Source organism: Nuphar pumila, chromosome 5 (genome assembly GCF_984573655.1).
Source record: "Nuphar pumila chromosome 5, dmNupPumi1.hap1.1, whole genome shotgun sequence".
Classification (NCBI taxonomy): Eukaryota; Viridiplantae; Streptophyta; class Magnoliopsida; order Nymphaeales; family Nymphaeaceae; genus Nuphar; species Nuphar pumila.
Window position 1 is genome coordinate 119523556 of NC_143253.1, and position 12166 is coordinate 119535721.

Consider the following 12166-nt stretch of genomic DNA (forward strand, 5'->3'; position numbering starts at 1 on the left):
GTATAAAAAAACAACATTATTGCTTTAATTCTTTTGCATTTTATGTTTTAAATTACAATATAATACAATAAGTTTTAAACACATACTTTTAATTTTTTTCATCTTATTCATCATAAAATAATTAATAAAATCATAATTTATTTAGGTCTGACCATAATTTATAATATGTTTATTATTTCCATTATTTTTTCTTTCAATCTTGATAAATGTATATGATTAAACCTTTTTCTACCATTATCTTATAAGGCCCGGCCATATGGGCGGACCGATTATCTAGTTTCTTTTACAGGTTCGGGCCGATTATAGTTTCTTTTAAAATCTGTAGTTGGTTACGCTCTTGGATTTATTATTCAATGTTTATATTATATGATTTATTTTTTAAAGCTAATCTGTTATATAATTTAGAAAATTTACGCTTAACATGATATTCACGTGATATTATAAGATGTGAGATCGTGTCCTCGTGTCAACTTTTTTGTAAAAGGACACTCGTGTCGAACCCAACTTTTTCTTACAGAATCCCGTACCGTGTCAGTGTCAATGAGACACAAAGTTTGACAAATCAAAAGGATTTTAGCTGCAGGGGAAGGCGAGTCAATGGGCGAAGTTTTCCACGGGACTCAACCATTGAAGTCTGTTGGAAGGGGCCAAGCAAATGGATGGAGAAAAGGAGACAGAATACCCAACAGAGCCCGATCTCTGAGCTTCGGTTCTGTCACCCCACCTGGAATCGAAAAGGTATCTGATCATAAGATGGAAATTATGCGGCACCCACTTCTCGATTCGGGCGTTATCCCTTGTTTTTAAGGGCAAATCTCTCTTTTTCCTGTTAGATTTGGTGATTTTAATGAGGCGGCCGTGATTTTTGTGCGATTTCTGCATGTGGGTAATGATCCCATGGAGATTCCTTTGTTGTGAATGAAACGGTGATCTTTTTTTTTTTCCGTATAGAGATATGGGTTTCTATAAAAGATCTCTCCGCAGTAGACAGATAGGGTTTAGGTGTTTCTTTCCATTGCTGCTTTTTTCCCTTTTTGTGGTTGTGGGAGTGGTTACTTTAATAAGAGCAACTACACTCTCAAAATTCTCTCTTTCGGCTTATGATAATGAGATTGATGGTGGGGTTCCTTTGGATGCTGAGGATGAGCTGTTGGATGTTGCAAACAAACCAAAAATCCCGTTTCAAACTGAGTTGTCTTTGTCATTGGAGAAGAGAAACCGGTTACCACTAAGAAACTTGGACCTCTTTCCCACTTTGAAAGAGGGCCATGTTAAGATTGTTCTTTATGTCCACAATAGGCCACAGTATCTGAGAGTGGTTGTGGATAGCTTGTCTCGTGTGGAGGGGATCAGCGAAACCTTGCTGGTTGTTAGCCACGATGGGTATTTTGAAGAGATGAATTCGATAATCGAGGGAATCAAGTTCTGTCAAGTGAAGCAGATCTTTGCGACTTATTCTCCCCACCTGTTTCCTGATTCGTTTCCGGGTACATCCTCTGGGGACTGCAGGGATAAACAAAACGCGGTGTTTGATAATTGTACCGGGAACCCTGATCAGTATAAAAACCATAGATCGCCTAGAATAGTGTCATTGAAGCATCACTGGTGGTGGATGATGAATACGGTGTGGGATGGTTTGGCGGAAACGAGGAGGCATCAGGGACATATTGTGTTCATTGAGGAAGACCATTATATATTCCCGAACGCTTACCGGAATATTCAGCTCTTAACTGCACTGAAGAAGACCAAGTGTTTGTACTGCTATGCTGCTAACTTGGCACCTTCTGATGTTAATTCAAAAGGAGAAGGATGGAATCGCTTGGTCGCAGAGAAGATTGGAAATGTTGGTTATGCATTCAATAGGACTGTCTGGAGGAAGATTCATGCAAAGGCTTTGGAATTCTGCTCTTTTGATGATTATAACTGGGACATTACAATGTGGGCTTCTATATACCCATCTTTGGGATCATCTGTTTACACACTAAGAGGGCCTAGAAGGAGTGCTGCTCATTTTGGAAAATGTGGGTTGCATCAGGGACAGGATGAGAATAGAGCTTGCGTCGACAATGGCAGGCTGGATATTGACGTTGAAGAAGCAGATAAGCATCCAAATATTGACACAGAATGGGATGTGCATATATTTGAGCGGCAAGGTGGTTACCAGGCTGGATTCAAAGGCTGGGGAGGCTGGGGTGACAAGAGGGATCGAGAGCTATGCATGAATTTTGCTTCCATGTACCGTGAGTGAGATCCATCTCATGAAACCAAATATTTGAAACATAAAGTTCTGAGGCATCATATATATGAAACATGATATTAGCTTTTATATCTAAATCATCCATATCCTTGTAACCTTAATTTTGTTTTATTGGCTGAGAGTAACTATTTTGTGTATAAGTAATGCATGTTAACTTGCTTGTCTTGGCTATTCTCGGTTGTTAATTAGGCTTTTGTTAATCTGGATACTGACGAAATTGCTTGCAGTTGTTGGTTTTTAGATATTCATTCTAGATGCATCCAAAAAGCTAACTAGTTTAGGATCTGTTCACGGGCATAAGCAGAGAAATATGCATCCAGAATCTCCCTCCCGAACGTCTCCCATGGGATGTCATCCACACCTGCATACTTTACCCATCGCAGGGTGTCTCACCACTTTTTGACATCACTCTTCAGCCGATATGTGCCAAAAGCAGTCTGTTCGTCTTTGGACAGAGGCAGAGCATGAAAAACCCTCTCTATCTCTTCGACCTAGCTCTCAGCTTTTTCTGGGGTCGACCTTTCCTAAGAAGGTTGGCAGATCCAACCTCTTAAACTTCTCGAACATCATTGTGTCAGGGTTCGGAGTAACCTCGACGGGATGAACACATGTAGTTTGTTGTGAGGCCTGCGTCTGGACGTGTGTAGTCACCGTCGCTGTCAGGGTGTCGAGGGCATTCGTGAGAAAATCTCTATGCTCCTGCCAGTCAGCTGGAGCGCCATAAGATGAAGCACAGGTACAGGTATACATCTATCATATAAAGATTTATTAAAAATTTATACCCTGATCATACCTATCCCGTTAGGATGGGTTCACAACAAAAAATCACAGTTATACAAATACAATAATTTAATTCACACATATGAAATTAAATAAAATTATCCCTACAGTCAACAATATAGAAATTCAACAATTTCAAGATAGTAAGGAAAAATATACAAAATACCTCTTACTAATGAAGTAAACTGCTTCTGGAGTATGAGTTATGACTTTCTGATAATGGTTCTGACAGATCTAGCAGGGCTCAAATACCAACTCTGTCTTGTACAAAGACAAATTTGTATCCCAAAAATAGTTTAATGCATAGTTTTGTGGTCTGGCTCTAATACCAACTCTGTAACGATCCCAACTAATCTTCGTAAAAATAGTAGATTTTTTTTTTAAATAATTGCGGTAACAAATCCAAAGATCCAGAGTCTCACAAATTTAATATATATAAAACCACAACGGACAATGCATTGAATCAAAGGAGTAATAATCAACTTTATTAATCAATAAATAAATGTCAAATAAACTGAAATAGAAAATCGTCTATGTTAAGGAGCCACTCTGTCAAAAACCCAAAACATGTCACGCAAGACTCGCAGTCTACAGCTGGCAAGCCAATCCATCACTGAGCACCCGGACCTGTAAAACAATTTTTGAAAATGGGTAAGAACCAAAGTCCTTTGTACGAATTCTTCTAAAAATCTAAACAGTAAGGAATAACATAAACCAAATTCATGCATAATTTTAGAAGAATATCACATCAACAATTTCTATAACCAACTTACCATTCAAACATTCAAACAAGTATCATGCATATAACAAATATCATGTGAAACAGAATAAGCATGAATGCATGAACTAATGCAGAATAGTAAGGATGCATGATTCAATGAACATGCATGAATAACTTATTAAGTTATTTATCAGTTTTGCATACATGTTCCTATTAAATGTACACAAATTTAGTTTCTAATTTTCTTTAAACCAGTGGATACTCAAAATGAGCATGAATTTTCGAAATCCAAGTTAGGTTCTTAATTGTAGCTTAACACACAATTTATATTTTGTTACTAGGTTTTACACTTGTTCATCGACCGATATCAGGAATCTTCACCTTTTATCAAAACATTAGTAATCCTCACCTAATACCGGAATATCAATAAAAATTCTCAACCATTGACGCCACTTTCTTTGTATACCAAAACTACAACCGAGTCAACACCACCACTCCCAGGCAAAGTTGTTGGAATCTCCCTAAAATCGTGGCCGGGAGGTGAACTACCATATCATTTAGGGGAACAATCGCATACGGAGTTTTAGTATCCTCACGGTCCCCTATGACCGCTATCCAAGATTCTCACATTGTGAAAGAGATATCAAGGAAGAGATTAATTACGATGTTTGGTCTCTTTTACCTTTTAAACAATTTCAAGTTCTTTATACAAGAATCGTTTTACAAATCCACATGCAAAACCCATCTCGGGCCCTAGCTTTCCGCATTTTTAACCGTGCAATTAATTTTGAAAAAACTAATAATTTCTAGAAATAAATTTTGCAATGCATAAACTAAAATCAACAACATTGGAGTAACACATACTCTTGGCCCACATGACCTACACTAGTTCACATTTGACCACAAACGCATATTAAAATGGTTTATGTATTTTTTGCAAAATTTTAGTAAACATGCAACACTTTGTTTCAAAACATATCCACAATGAACATTCAATCACACAACATGAATGTACATAAAGCCAATTGCATAAGCATGCGAAAAGTTGCTTGCAACATACATTATCATGATCCATTTTTTGCATAAACATCCAAACATGCACATGATCATATAAATGCAAACATCAAAATAACTTCAGAATTTTCATGTGCATGATAGTATTTGAATGTATAAACATGTACAATTAAATCACATCAGATATATCACCCTGCAATCTACATGAATGCAGGTATGAACATAGCCATACTGTTCAGAAAATAATATCCAATACATTGCCAATCTGGCCAGAATGCAAACATCCAACATAATCGACAGTCTGATCAGATTGCACATGCTCCAACCGTGGCCAATCTGATCAGATTTCACACGCAAACACCGTGACAAATCTGGTCCAGATTGCACAAGAGCAACAAGTGGCAAATCTGGTCAAGATTTTAATTACACCAAGCACCATTCGGTAGGTCTGATCTCACTGCATAATTATGCCCAACGACATGTGTTGCACTAAATTGCGCAGCAACATGCTGTCAACAACATGTTGCTGCCCAAAAAATAAATTCATATTGATGATAACCAACATAAAAACCAAATTTGATAACACGAGATCAGAGCTGATAACAGTCAACAGTATCACATAAAATCAACTTTGATGACGGTCAACATAACATCAAAAATTGATTTGATGACAATCAACATAAGAACATCAAAAAACTATTTGATGACAATCAACATAACATCATCAAAACAGTTTTGATGATAGCATGACAACATAAATTCGGGTTTGATAAGCATTCAGAATAACATGTATTCAAGTCTAATTAGCACCAAAAAATAATGTGTATTCAAGTCTGATCAGCACTCAGAAACATGTATTGAGGTCTGATCAGCACCCCAAAACAGTGTATAATCAAATATGATATCAGCTCAAAAAAAATGAAATTGGATCACAGTTAATAACTTGATATCAGATATGATAACAGTCCAAAAAAATGGCATGTATTCACACTGATAACAGTAAACAAAAATGACATGTATACAAACTGATATCAGTCAACAAAAATGGCATAAAATCATATTTGATGACAGTTGACATGAAATCAAATCTGATAACAGTCAACAACATGATCGAAAAATCAGGTTCAATATCAGTCCACGTATGTAAGTCTGTTAACAATCATCAAGGCAATGTATAATCAAGTAACACAAACACAAGTTTGAACACAACCAATATAATCAGTCTGTAAACAGGTTTGATAACATTATAAAAAAATATTTACAGCTGCACACACACCCAAAAGTGATCTAGCAAAAAAAAAATATAACATATGAGCAGATCGTCTGGCCTGATCAGTCTGCCCATAATGCATACAGGGCAGATCTGATCAGACTGCTATTATGATGGAATTTACAATCTTGATTTGGATCAAGTTCGATCCCAAACAACGTATATCGATATGCTTATGAACATGAACCCCAAAAAATCAGTATGTGCCCAAAATCGATAGGGCCAAATATATATATATATATATATATATATATATATATATGCATTCAACATAATTGGCTATAAAGAGAAATCAACATCAAGTATTTCTCTTGATACACAAAATCCAAGAGTAAAATTGATGTTGAACACATGAAAAATCAATGGCTTGCTCACATCAAACCAAAAATACATGGAATCGTGACTTAATGCATATTTTTATACATGTTTTTGAATCAGATTTTCCTTTTCTCATCTAAAATTTCACATGAACCCGATTTAAAACTACTTTTCTCCATACGAATCTAGAGAGGAACCCATACCTTAGTTCGGATGTGGAAAAAGATCAGAAATTGACGGTTTATCGGTGAGAAAACTAGTTTTTTCCTCTCCTTCCTCTTCTTCTTCTTCCTTTCCTTTCTTTCTCTCTCTCTGTCCCAACAAGTTGGGCTCTCTTTCAACTCTCTCTCTAACTCTCTCCCTCTCTCTAGAATCATGATTCTAGACAGAGGGGGAGTCCAGCCCCTCTTTTATATGGTTTCTAGAATTTTTTCTTCTTATTATCCTATATTTTTATTTATTTTATTTTCTTTAACTAACTCCTTATCTAGAAGGTGACATCCTCTCTAGATAACTCTCGCTATTAGAGAGGTAGAACTCTACCTCTCCCATACTCCTCTTTATTATTAATTAAACTATTTTATTTTATTATATTATTAAATATAATATATATTATGGAATGTTCTAGAAGGTGTCGCCCCCCTCTGGAAGCCATCCTATGGTAGAGTTTTACTCCAGGTAGAACTCTACTTACCCAATTTAACTTTTAAATTGATTTTAAAGTTTTAGATTGGCCATATTTGGATTTCGAATTCAGATCCAGATCTAAGACTTAAATTCATATCCAAAATTCATTTGGACCCAACCTGGACCAAATCCTAGTTAATATGGGTCTTGGATTGGGTCCATATCCATATCAACTTGGATTAAACGGAGTGGATCTAGTCCAATCCAAATGAGAAAAAGGTAAAAATAGAGACGAGTTATTTTTGAAAAATGTGATTTTTGGGCCAACCGTAACCCGATTTTAGAAAAACAAAGCACCAACGTTCTCAAAATTACGAGACGTTTCTAACAGTATGCTTACCTGAATTTAACTTGAATTTTGCTTCATTTTCGTTTGAATTTAAAGGTTAAAAACGCAAATTTTCTCAAATATTAATCATCTCATTTTGGTCTTGTCAGTGGGCTCTGGGCTACGCCCAGACCCAACTGACGTCACCTTTATTTAAAGGTATGTTCCATGATTTTTATCAATTTTATTAAATATTTCGTTAAAAATTAAAAATTTTCGAAATTAAAAATCTTGAAAAAGTATACAATATTACATCCCTACCACCCTTAAAAGAATTTTGTCTGAGAAATTAAAAACATACCGAATAAATGTGGGTAGTGATTACGCATATCGGCATCGGGCTCCTAGGTGCACTCGTCGAGTCCATGATATTGCCAACACACCTTCACGAACGGGACCGTCCTACTACGTAGTGTCCTCTCTTAGGTGGCCTCTCTCATGTCTTCAAGTTAGGTTATACCTCAACTGTTTCATAGTGGATCATGTGTGAGGGGTCAGTCATATATTTTCTCAACATCGAGACGTGGAAGACGTTATGAATACGAGAAAACTGAGGAAAAAGCGGCACACGGTAAGCTGACTCGTCAACACGCACGAGGGTCTCGAAAGGTCTAACAAACCAAGTACTCAACTTTTCCTTTTTCCCAAACTTGAAAACACTCTTCGTAGGCGAGATCTGAACAAACATGTGATCGCCCATGACAAAACTAAGCTCCCTACGCCGCTGATCGACGTAGCTCTTCTGCCTGCTTTGCATCGTAACCAAACGATGCCGGATCAACTCCGCCTCGTTCGAGTACTACTGGATGACTTCTAGAGGCTCCATTGCTCTCACTCCAACCTCATCCCAGCTCACCGGAGATCTGCATGGTCTGCCATACAGAGCTTGGTACGGGGCTATACCAATACTGCCATGGTAACTATTGTTGTACGAAAACTTTGCAAGCTTCACATGCCTATCCCACTCTCCTGCCCAATACAACACGTACACTAAGCATATCTTCCAGCGTCTGTATCATGCGCTCTGTCTGCACCTCAGTCTGTGGGTGAAACACCATGCTGAACTTCAACGTATATCAAGGGCCTTCTGCAACTGACACCAGAATTGAGATGTGAAATGCAGGTCTCGGTTTGACACGATAAAATATGGCACCACGTGAAGTCGAACAATCTCATCTACATAAAGATTTGCTAAGCTTTTTAGACTCTGACTAACCTTGATAGGCAGAAAATGAGCACTCTTTGTTAACCTATCCACAATCACCCAGATGACATCGTGCTGATGACGGGTCTTCGACAAACCCACAATGAAATCCATCGAGATGTCGTCCCACTTCCACTTTGGAATGTCAAACGACGAAGAAGTCCACCAGGTCTCTGATGCTCGATCTTCATCTGCTGGCATGGGAGACACCGAAACAATATCCCGCTTCTTCCCATTCCACCAATATGTCTGCTTGAAATCCTTGAACATCTTGGTAGAACCAAGGTGAACAGAATACTTGGACCTGTGGGCCTCACTCATCAGCTCCTCCCTCAGTGCTTTCAGAACCCACCATCTGTCTCCAAATATAATGGTCCTATCCTCACGGCAGAACTGCTGGGCACTCACGCATAACCTATCGAAATGCAGATCGGCTGACTGAAGTTCCTCGATACGGTCTATGATCTCAGGCTATGCCTGCATCTTCGCACAAAGAATGCATCCAGAATCGTCTGCAAACGGCTGCCACCTGACAAACTCCTCAATCAAATCCCAGCTGCAACCAATCAAGCTGACTGTCGTGAATGAAGTCTTCTTGCTCAACGCGTCTACCACTACATTCGCCTTACCAAGGTGGTAGGCGATAGTGAACTCACAGTCCTTGAGAAACTCCAACCACTTGCGTTGCCTCAAATTCAGATCTCGCTGCGTGGAAATCTACTTAAGGCTCTTGTGATCAGAAAGGACTTCAAATTATTTTCCATACAAGTAGTGACATAAGATCTTCAACGCAAAGATAACAACCGCTAACTCCAAGTTATGCGTGGGGTAGTTCTTCTCGTGCACCTTCAACTGCCGAGAAGTGTACGCGATGAGCTTTCTGTGCTACATTAAAAAGCATCGTTGTACACTATGAACCCGCTCGTCCCAGAAGGCAAAGACAACACTGGGGCTAAGGTCAACCTCCTCTTCAGCTCCTGGAAGCTCTCTTTGGACTGAGGTGACCAAACAAACTTCACCCCCTTTTGCAAAAGCTGAGTTATATGAGCAACTATCCAAGAGAAGTCTTGTATGAATTGACGGTAGTATCCCGCCAATCCTAAGAAACTCTTAATCTCTGAAACTGTCTTCAATTGCTCCCACGACAACACTGCCTCCACCTAGGCTGGATCAACCTCAACGCCCTTCTTTGAGATCACGTGACCGAGGAACATCACCTTGTCAAGCCAAAACTCACACTTCGAGAACTTATCTCACAACTTATGTTTTTTGTGTCTGGAACACGATCCACAGATGCTCTCAGTGCTCCTCCATGCTCTCAGAATAGATCAGATTGTCATCGATAAACACGATGACAAATGGATCCGGTTACAAACTGAAGACCCGATTTATCAAGTCCATAAATGTTGCAGGAGCATTAGTGAGTCTAAAAGACATCACCAAGAACTCGTAGTGCACGTATTTGGACCCGAACACAGTTTTCAGAACATTCTCTGCCCTGATCCACAACTGATGGTACTCGGAACGAAGATCAATCTTAGAGAAAACCTCTGCCAAGCATAACTGGGCAAACAAATCATCAATCATGGGCAAAAGGTACTTGTTTTTCACGGTTACCTGATTTAGCATGCAGTAGTCTATGCAGAGTCGCATGGATCATCATTCTTCTTAACAAAAAGAACTGGTGCAGCCCAAGGTAACACACTCAGACTGATGAAACCCTTGTCAACAAGTTTCTACAACTGCTTCTTCAGCTCAACCAGCTCTATAGGTGCCATGCGATATGGCGCGCTCGATAGTGGTACCGTGACAGGCACTAGCTCGATCGAAAACTTGATCTCCCTGTGAGACAGTAAACCCGACAAGTCCTCGGAGAAGACATCCAAAAACTCATGAACCACGTTCAATTGCTCCGAGGGTGTCGCCTGACTGTCCATCGTGGACATACTGACCAAGAACACCGTACAACCCTGCTTGTGGTACTTGAAGATTTTCATAGCCGAGACGATCTTCACCTCACTCACAGGCCAGTCGCCTGAAACACCAACACAGACAAGTCGGGGCGCTTCAACATAATCTTCTTCCCCCGACACTGAAGAGTGACATTGTGCTTAGACAACCAATCCATACTCAGAATGACATCATAGAAAGTCATGTCTAGTATGACCAGATGACTACTTGAACTGCAGAAAGGTACTTTCCACAACGAGTAAACACACTCATAGGAGACAACGTCGAGTCTTCTCTAGGCTAGATGGAACGAGGTCAAGCAGTCCCGTAAAAGACGACGAAATAAACGAATAGGTAGCATCCGAATCGATCATAACACGAGCAAGATGATCAACGACTACAGGTATACCTTCGATCAGATCGGCCTCATCGCCCTGCTCGGTAGCGTAAACTCTCTCGTTCATCTTCCTTTGCGTCTGTTGTTGTCCGCTCTGAGCCACCGGCTTGTTTGGACAATATTGCATTATGTGTTTTGGTTGATGGCACCGGTAATACACCCCCTTGAAGAAGAGAGGGCAATGTCCAATGGGATAACTTTTGTTGCAGCGCCTGCAAACAAACTGAGCATTCCCCTGTTGTTGCCTAGGCTGATGTCAACCCTGCTGAGTCTCCTACTGGTTTTCGTGTTGGGTCCATCAGTCGACTAATCGATTTTCATCGGTCGACTAAAAAGTTCGATTTTGAGATTTTTCAAAAACAAAACGTTCTAACACAAATTTATAAATCTAATAATGAGCAAATGCCTAGCTCTCTCCTAATTCTCATAAAATCTTCATTTTTAAGTTGTTTAGTAAAGATATCGTCATGCTGTGCATTTGTGGGTATAAAATTCAAAGAAATATCTTCTTTTAACACATGATCTCGTAAGAAATGATGTCTTACTTCAATATGTTTAGTTCTTGAGTGCTGAACAAGATTTTTTGAAAGATTTATAACCCTAGTGTTATCACAATAAATTGTTGTTGTGGAGTAATTCAAACCAAAATCTCTTAAGGTTTGTTTCATCCATAGTACTTGTGAACACGCTAAACTAGCCGCTATATATTCCGCTTCAGTTGTTGAGAATGATATTGAATTTTGCTTTTTACTAAACCAAGAAACTAAGGAATGTCCTAAGAAGTGACAAGTTCCGCTAGTACTCTTGCGATCAGATTTGCTTTCAGCAAAATTTGCATCACTATATGAAACTAAATCGAAGGAAGATGATTTCGGGTAAAACAAATCAAAGTCTGAAGTATCTTTCAAGTATCGAAGAATTTGTTTTACTGCAATTAAGTGAGATTCTTTCAGATTAGCTTGAAATCTAGCACACATACAAACACTAAACATTATATCAGGTCGACTGACAGTTAAGTATAATAGAGATCCAATCATACTTCTGTAGAGCTTAGTATCTACAGTTTTACCATTTTCATCTTTGTCAAGAGAGGTAGTTATGCTCATAGGATTTCTTCTTGATTTCGATGAGTCCATGCCAAATCTTTTAAGAAGTTCTTTTGTATACTTGGCCTGGTTGATGAAGATTCCTTCTTCAGTTTGCTTTATTTGAAGTCCAAGAAAGTAGTTCAATTCACCCA

General features: G+C 38.9%; 1 pseudogene across 1 annotated transcript; it reads left to right on the forward strand.

Annotated features, from left to right (window-relative positions):
- The first annotated feature begins 585 nt into the window (after window positions 1-585).
- LOC149838368 (alpha-1,6-mannosyl-glycoprotein 2-beta-N-acetylglucosaminyltransferase pseudogene) lies at window positions 586-2418 on the forward strand (annotated as a pseudogene). Its single transcript, XR_016432184.1, has one exon. The product of XR_016432184.1 is annotated as an alpha-1,6-mannosyl-glycoprotein 2-beta-N-acetylglucosaminyltransferase pseudogene (transcript).
- Window positions 2419-12166: the final 9748 nt, after the last annotated feature.